We start from the raw sequence: 10,000 nt of genomic DNA on the forward strand, positions 1-10,000 counted from the left end.
TCGCACCGCATCGATAATCAAATTATTTCAGTTCTGAGCAGGAATCGAACTCGGACCGCTGGAGTAGCGGTGTGTGTGTGTGCGTGCGTGCGTGCGTGCGTGTGTGTGTGTGTGTGTGTGTGTAGCTTGGCTTCTCTGAACAGACAAATACCGACAGACTCCGAGAGACCTCGATACACTCTGACAAACCCTAACAGACCCTTACAGACTTCGACAGACTCCGAAAAACCCCAACAGAGTCCAACAGACTCCGTCAAGCTTTGATAGATTCAGACAAACTCTGATAGACTTCGACAGAGTCTGATAGACTCCACTAGACTCCCACAGACATAAAAAAAAACTTGAAAAACCTCAAAAGATCTTGAAAGTGCCTGACAGACTCCGAAAGACCTTGACAGACCTTGACAGACTCTAAGATTCCGACAAACATCTTTTCACTGTTCCTTTACACCAAACAATAGAATCATGAAGAAGACAAAATTCACCAAAGACTACCCGTGATTGACAATAGCTCTGGATGACGGAGCAAGTAACAGACTCTTTCAACCCCAACCAATCAGATGGACATATCAAATTCCCCAATGTGAACAATGACAATCCAATAGGACTATTTGATAGTCATTGTTTAATTCATAGATCTAAGACATTTATAATATGATATTTTGGTGCCTCACACCGAAGACTAACTAAAGGCAAAATAATAATAATGGAAAAAGAACATATAATGCATACTGTGCTATTGCCAAATATATAGATGAATGATATGCATACATGTAAATATGCAAGAATAACAATAAAAATGAACGAAAAATTAAGCATATTAAAATGCGAGTATATAAATACATTCATGAATCTTTTGATATCAATGATTGTATATATATATATATATATATATATATATATATATATATATATATATATATATATATATATACATATATATATATATATATATATATATATATATACACGCACACACACACACACACAGGGCTGAAATAATTTCAGTATCGCTGCGCTGCGAGTCGTTACTCCAACTCTCGTGGGCGGGGAGTTGGGGTGTGTGTACGTGTAAAGTCAGCATTACCCATATATAATATATATATATATATATATATATATAGATTATATATATATATATATATATATACCGTATATATATATAGTAAGAGGCCGGTAGAGGTAGACATTTAGGTAGAAAGAGGGGTAGGTGGAGAGGAATAAGAACATAAGAACATAAGAAATAAAGGAGACTGCAAAAGACCATAAGGCCTACACTAGGCAGCTCCGTATCCATCACCACCTGTCATCCCCATCCATAAAGTTGTCTAATCGTTTTTTAAAACAACTGATAGTTTCAGCGCTTACTACATGGTTACTAAGTTTATTCCATTCATCGACCACCCTATTAGTAAACCAATTCTTGCCTATTTCCTTCTTAAATCTAAATTTGTCCAGTTTATACCCATTACTGCGAGTCCTGCCCTGTTGTTTTATTATGATGACCTTGTTTGCATCACCCTTGTTATAGCCTTTGATCCACTTGAACACTTCTATTAGATCACCCCGCACTCTGCGTCTTTCCAGAGAGTGTAAGTTTAGGTGCCTAAGCCTCTCTTCGTAAGGCAAATTTCCGAGTCCTTGTATCATTTTGGTCATTCTTCTCTGTACTGATTCTAGTGAATTTACGTCCATTCTGTAGGACGGAGACCAAAACTGTACCGCATAGTCAAGGATGGGTCTAACTATGGCTAGATAGAGTTTAATAATTACCTCTGCACTTCTATTCGTTACCGTCCTAGCAATGAAGCCTAATGCCCTGTTAGCTTTATTTCTGGCGCTAATACACTGCTTCCTGGTTTTAAGGTCCGGACTCACCAGAACTCCCAAGTCCCTCTCGCACTCAGATTTTTCTAAAAACGTGTTATCTAAGATGTATCTATTTTTGGGGTTGTGTAGCCCTACGTTTAACACGCTACACTTAGAGATATTGAAGTTCATTTGCCATTTCACCGACCATGTTAACAGCTTATTAAGGTCATCCTGCAGAATCTGGGCGTCGTCACCTGACCTAATTAGGCGTCCTATTTTAGTGTCGTCCGCAAACTTACTAACATCACTATTTAACCCTTCGTCTAAGTCGTTTATATACATAATGAACAACAAGGGACCCAAAACCGAGCCCTGGGGGACCCCGCCAGTAACATTGCCGCACCTAGATTTTATTCCATTTATGGTGACCCGCTGTTTTCTGTTACTAATCCAAGCTCTAATCCAATCTAACACTTTTCCTCCTATGCCATGGGCTTTGATTTTATTTAGTAGTCTCTGGTGTGGCACTTTGTCGAACGCTTTGCTAAAGTCAAGGTAAATAACATCGTCATTTTCATTGTTGTCTGACGCCTTATATACCTTAGTGTAAAAGGATAGAAGATTAGTCACACATGACTTACCCTTGGAGAAACCATGCTGTGAAACACGAATTAAATTATGCCCTTCAATGTGTTCTCTGAGTCTATTTACTATTATTGATTCAAGCATTTTTCCTATAACCGATGTCAAACTGATTGGCCTGTAGTTACATATAGACGATCTATCTCCCTTCTTAAAAACAGGAACAACGTTTGCCTGCCTCCAAGCAGTTGGAACAGAACCAGTGTCTACCGATTTATTTAATATTTCAGTTAACTGGTCGCAGATTTCAAATTTACACTCTTTAAGCATTCTTGGAAAAATTTCGTCTGGACCCGGAGATTTTGTAGCTTTAAGTCTGTCAATCTGCTTGACTACTTCTTCTTTACTAATGCTGATATTAGTTAGACTACTTTCTTCATCCCCTCTGAAAATCGGATCGCAGTCAGATACTTTATCTAACCTCTCATTAGTAAACACCGATAGAAAATAGTTTTTAAACTCCTCACTCATTTTTTCTTCCGATTCAATCATGACATTTTCATCGTTTTTAATTGGTCCTATTCTTTCTTTATTTTTTGTTCTATAGAGGTGAAAGAAACCCTTTGGGTTGGATTTTGCTTGACTGGCAACCTTGATTTCATAATTACGTTTCGCTGAACGTGTATTCCTTTTAACCAGCTTTGCCATTTCGTTATATCTTGATCTAAGGTGTGATTCCCCGTTTTTCATTTTTACGTAAAGTCCTCTTTTCATTCCGATCTCATGTTTCAATCTGTCCGTCATCCATTTGGGAGTATTACTATTTAGGTTGTTATGATACAATGGCCGACTGCAAGTTGCAGATTTGCAGAATTGCAGAGTTGCATATTCCAGCTTACCGTCTGATATTTGTAAATATAGATTAGGATATCGAAAGGTGCTGATGTGACTGAATGTAAACACAGAGCTCGTTCTGCTTGCGACAAATTGCTTGCGTAAATAAGATTTCTTGAGACAGTATAACAGTCTTTCTGATTGGAGAAAAGGGTGGAGGAGGAGAAAAATTATTGGTGCATGGAGGTAAAGTCACGCCCTAAAATGGTGGCACTTATTTGTAACGTTCAAAGTTATTGGATGAATTAAATCGTGACGTCGGAGCAGACTTGGCTTGGTGGAAGTAAGAGGATCCTTGGCGGGAGTCCTTGGTGTACCTTATCAAAAAGCGATGTAGAGAATTAGTGAAGAAGAAATCAAGAAACTTTACACCAGTTTGCTTACCCCATCCAGAAACATTATTAACTCTGATTATAGAAGATTTGGTGGAAACATACTTAAGAGAAGGAGAAGTCATGGGGTCTACGGAATAATAACACAAGTGACTAAGTGTTAGTGGCAGCGAAGCTAACATATATATACCGTATATATATGTATACCGTACATATATATATATATATATATATATATATATATATATATTATATATACATATATATTATATATATATATACATATATATATATATATATATATATATATATATATATATATATATAAATATATACCGTACATTCAGGATGAAATACGGGGAAGAAGAGCAAGGTGGGCTGGACACTGCGTACGAATGGAGGCAGACAGACTACCAAAGAAGGTGATGGAAGGAGGAGTAGAGGGCAGACGACCAGTAGGGAGACCCAGGTACAGATGGATGGATGGAGTAAAGAAGGACGTGGAGAGGGTGGCACCAAGAGAGGACTGGAAAGAATTGGCAGAAGATAGAACCATCTGGAGAGGCATAGTGAAAGCGGTGAAGGGCCGTCCGGCCTGACAACCAACAGAGTAGAGTAGTAATATATACATATATGTATATATATATATATATATGTGTGTGTGTGTGTGTGTGTGTGTGTGTGTGTGTGTGTGTGTGTGTGTGTGTGTGTGTGTGTGTGTGTGTGTGTGTGTGTGTGTGTGTGCGCGTTAACAATGACCCTTATTAATAACTAAAGAACCCAACAATGGCTCTCCTACCCATAAGTAATACATTAAGGATACAATCATCGCCCCTCATTATTGTCGTACGGCGCACGTGCAGAGTGCCCCAGGAATCATATTGCCCTTCCATAAAAAGGAAGGGAGGTGGGGGGAAGGGGCTGCTTCCTCCCCAAAGGAGGAAGGGATGTGAAGAAACCAGGATGCGGCGACTTAATGAGAATGACGGAAGATGCGCGTTACATGTAGAATGGACTCCTTTGATGAGGACAAGGCTTTTTCCCTTCAGTCTCATAAAAACAGGGGTTCTATTTTTTTTTTTTTTTTTTTTTTTACTGAGACAAATTATTTCGACAGATCAGCGACACATTACCCCATCCAGCAACAAAGAATTTATGACAATCACTACAATACATACATAAGAAAGCATGCGTACATAACGTGGGTTTGTGATGCATTATCGAGCATCGGGCAGGTCGACCAACGTTGATAACCATTAGACGTATTAGGATGGGTGGCGGGAGGAAGCAGAGGAATGTAACTCACAAGAACGGTTGCGACGCCGACGTCTCAAGAGAGGACATAATATACATAAGAAAACAAAAAATAAAAGGAAGCACACATATATTATTGGACTGGATAAGTGTCAGCAAGGTTGGGAGACAGATGAGAGTGATGGTAAGGGAGGCGTTCTCTGAGTGGATGGGGTGAGAAATGTGTGGTGTACATGTACCCCACAAGCATTCCAGCATCAGTGCAAATTGTATGCATTTGGAGTTGGAGTGTAAAGGACCTGACGCTGGTACTGACAGGCCAGAAAGGGTCACCGCGTTAGGTCAAGGCGTGTCATAGCGTCGGATCAGTCCCGCGTATATACTGTATACTGCCTGTCCCGAGCAGGCCGGACAGTTAGTTCTTCACTGTACTCAACTTGTTACGCGTCACTAGGCCTTCGCGGTCTGCCCCCCACTAGGGGGGACCACGCCACGTCTACCTCTGACACACGTACCTTAACTAGAATAAGATATACAGACGAAACTTCGCATCACTCTCTCCCTACGTCACCTAGTTCAAGTAACACACTTATATGTTACAAATGTGCCACAAGAATCACTAGAAACACCTGTCACGTTCTTGATGTATATCAATGATGACTGATGGCATAAGCAGCTCTGTAAACACCTTTGCATTCGATGCTACAATTGTGAAAAAGAAACAGAAGGTTTTGTGAAACCTTAAAGGGATGTGCATGTGCTGATACTATGTCGGTGATGGTAGCATCACTGTTCCCAGGCTCCTTCTCAAACGAAGCCAACGTTGTTGACCGTCCCAAGCATTTCCACGAACCCTTATCAAAGGGATTGAGTTGAACGAGGACCTCAGAGACCCTAGGCCAGTGGTTCTTGACACTGGGTTGTGACCCAAAGTTAGGTCGCCAAGCCATTTGAATGGATCACCAACGAATTGTAGACTTATCATTTTTCCAATATTCCTATTAAAATACCTAAATCATTAACATCTGAATACAACATTATGAGGCATGGACAATTTTATTGACATTTTTGAAAGCACCATTATTTAGAAAAATAAATGAAACTAAATGTTTAAGAGGGTCGCTGCCAAAAAAGGTAAGAATCACTGACCTAGACGAAGGGCCCTAGTGTGCCCTGTAAGTGTGTCAGGTCATCTCATGTCATGGCTTAAAAGCAGTGATTCGCAACCAAGGGTAAATTTACCCCTTGGGGGTAAAAAATTACACAGCAATTATATTTAAAATTTGTAAATTGTGTGTATGAGAGAGAATACTAAGTGTGTTTGTGTGTGTGTGTGTGTGTGTGTGTGTGTGTGTGTGTGTGTGTGTGTGTGTGTGTGTGTGTGTGTGTGTGTGTATTCACCTTGGTCTTTGGATCGCGTGTTGGACTCGTGATCGACAGCTATTTCCCTCCCGGAAGAGAGCTCAGAGCTCGTATGACCGATCTATGGGTAATGCTATGACCTTACACACACACACACACACACACACACACACACACACACACACACACACACACACACAACTCCCCGCCCACGAGAGTCGGAGTAACGACCCGAAGCGCAGCGATACCGAAATAATTTCGGCCCTGGGCAGGATTCGAACCAGGTACTGCCGCACCTCCGTACTGGCAGTCCAGTACTCTATCAACCGCGCCACCGAGTGAGTGTGTGTGTGTGTGTGTGTGTGTGTGTGTGTGTGTGTGTGTGTGTGTGTGTGTGTGTGTGTGTGTGTGTGTGTGTGTGTGTGTGTGTGTGTGTGTGTGTGTGTGTGTGTGTGTGTGTGTGTGTGTGTGTGTGTGTGTGTGTGTGCACGCCGAGGGAGAGAGGGAGGGAGGGGGAATGTCTATCAGTCCTGTTCAATTCTGTTGCACACTCTCACAGTTGTTCACCCACCAGTAATAAATACCCCACTGGCCAGAATGTCAACAGCTCCTCGAATAAACAAACTGACCAACTCAATGAATCGATAGCGTTCTCACTGACAATGCTTCCCTTGCTTCTGTTTAGTTTTAGTTTCTGTGATAGAAATGGACTACGTATTTTTTTCATATTTTTGTGCATAACCTCAAAAATAAATTAATGTTTTTTCTGACCTTGTTTTTTGTCCCTTTATGATGAATCCATGACAATCCCATATGTCATTATCCCACATTCAAAATCCCATACTGTGTTGTTCAAAATCCCACATTATCCCATATTTTAAACAATTTTGGAGAGTAAATATTGAAAAGTTAAGGGTTGATCAGCATAAAAAATATGCCTATAAGTATGTGGTATATTCATACTATCAACATCCTGGACTATGTAAATATTTGGGATTTTGATCATTATGTGTGGGATTATGAACAAAGGGATATTGACAATGGGATTTTGATTTGTGAGATTTTGATTTATGGGATTTTGAACGTACAGCCTTTATGATGGCGATGATTTTTTTTTTTTTTTTTTTTTGTGGAAGTAATGGAGAAATACGTTAAACCGAAGGAGTTAATGAAGGAGGAAAATTTGAGAATCCTTGGCTTAATGGGTTATCACACTGGGCTATTTTTCCTCCAACCTCCGATTCATCGGCGGTACCACCCACCCCCACAACTTTTTTTCGTCGTAAAATCACTATGGCAAAACTATTTTTTTTCTTCAACAATTTATATAGAATGTCATTTGATATGCTGGAGGCCAATTATTTTCATCCATCATTTCAGGTGCCTTCTCGAAAGCTGTAGGCTGCAAACCTGCTCCAACAGTCGGAGGAAAAATAGCCCAGTGTGATACCGCCTTTAGACCATTGAACTGGCCTGAGATTTTGTTAATCTTTATGTAGAAATTTTCTGCGGACCAATTATCGAGCTAAAGGGGTTATCACACTGGACTATTTTTCCTCACACATTCTACCTCCAACCTTCAATAGAATAACTGAAATATGACTTTGCTTACACAAATCTAGACTTCTCTAAGAACATTTCAACATTTCAACATTTCAACATTTCTTAGTTCATCATCCAGCTTTGCTATATATGATGGAAAGATAATTTGATATTTGGAGATTTGAAAAATCAAATCTTGTTACCGAAGTCGTTTTTACTCAAACTAACTCTCAACGGTCGACGCTGGTGAAAGAGCCCGTGCAAGCCTAGTGTGATAAACCCTTTAAAACATTTAAAGAACGGCCCAAAGGAAGAAGACGCTTATAACACACCCAGGAACTGAACTGCAATCCAGGCTCTAAAATAATGGTTCTTAATCCTTGGGTCGCGACCCAAAATTGGGTCGCCAAGCCATTTAAATGGGTCACCAAGGATTTGTGGACTTGTTACTTTCCCCAATATTCCTATTCAAAATATTATCAAAGTATTAATCCTGATTGTAGAATTCCTAAGTCATTATTATCTGAGGTTAAGCAAAACATTGAGGCATAGACGATTTAATTGAGGTGAAAAAGAAGCTACTAACATCTACTCTTGACTTTTAAGTGTTTATGAAGGTAAGGGTCGCCATGGTCGATCTGGACAGGATTTTGGGTCGCAGCAAAAAAAAAAAAAAAAAAAAAAAAAAAAACTAAGAATAACTGATCTAGAGGATTAAATCCAAATCTCAGTCAGCTGTAATCTCCCTTCATCATTGCACTTGTTACTACCTCATACAAAGATCGGAGCCTGATTTAAGCACGCATCCAGTACGATAAAATGCAACTTACACAGACATTTGTATTTTGTTCTTGTTCCTCTCTGCCAGATACTCTTCCACCAGTCCGGCAACATCGAGAGAGGAACGCAACATACGTACGAAGACCACATTTCCCTTAAGAAAAGGGGATTGCAGTCAAATCCCACACGGCGACGCCAAAAGGTGCAACTACACTATCCTTCTCATCCCGGTTCCTTGGGGATGAAGTGTCACCACTCTACACTCACACACACACACACTGACTTGGCAAATACTGTGCAGCGAGGCAGAGTTCATCCACCGCAGGATCCAACAGCCGAACCTGGTAAACCTACACACACCATACGGCAACACTCCTCCGTGTTCATTCATTTACGTTCAAGATGCGAGGAACATCCATTTGGGACGCGGCATCTATCAATCTATCCTTTTACAATTTTCCTCCACATACTCCTGCCTCCTCATGCACACTCTCTTCCCTGCTATATTGACACAGAACATACATACAAATTTCCCTTTAAATTTTCCTCTTGTGCTAACTGCACCTCTGATGCACACACTTCTTTCTTATCAAATCGTTCCTCAGTCATTCTTTCCGTATGTCCAGATCATTTCCATATTGGTCGACCCTATGAGGCGGCTTCCTACATCCGTTCTTTGCCTCGCCTACGTAATTCTCATTAACCATTCTAGGAATATCAGTCACATTTGTGAAACACTTCATATCAATTACAGTCTCATCCTTTCAGCCTCTCTAATGTGTCAAGTCACTGTTCCGTACAATGCCACGAGCACAATCATTTCTTTATATAACCTTTTCCTTGAATTCATTCCCAAGTATGTATTACTCACTACACGTTTCATCCCACCCACACAACTGTTTACTTCCTTGATAGTATAAAATCGAATGCAAATGGGCAATAGAAAATGACATTCAGAGACAGGGAAGGGCTGTGAGGCTATAAACAGATGGGGATACGAATTCAAGGTACAAAAGAAAACGGACAAAAAAGATTACAAGGAAAATGCTGCCGAGGCAGTAGGCGTACAAAGCGTTCGCGATTTCAAGGCCAACACCATGACTAGTCGACACGACGAGGAGAACTCGTAATAGCATCGAGAGACGTGGCACCGCGAGTACGAACTGTCCTGTGTAATGCATTGTTAGGTACACACATGAAAACACGCCAACACACGAACGCAGACACCTGCGCATGCACACACACAAACACACAAGCACACAAGGACTAACACAAGGTCTGCTTATGATCACACACGAAGGCACGCACTCTCTATCTCACGTACACACTCACGCATGTGCGCACACATACACATGCTTGCACAAAACACAAAGTGCATTGCACACAAACGCAACAATGTGTACGCAGAGGAATACACACACACACACACACACACACACACA

This window comes from Oratosquilla oratoria, chromosome 4 (genome assembly GCF_046742065.1).
Source record: "Oratosquilla oratoria isolate Oo_2021 chromosome 4, ASM4674206v1, whole genome shotgun sequence".
NCBI lineage: Eukaryota > Metazoa > Arthropoda > Malacostraca > Stomatopoda > Squillidae > Oratosquilla > Oratosquilla oratoria.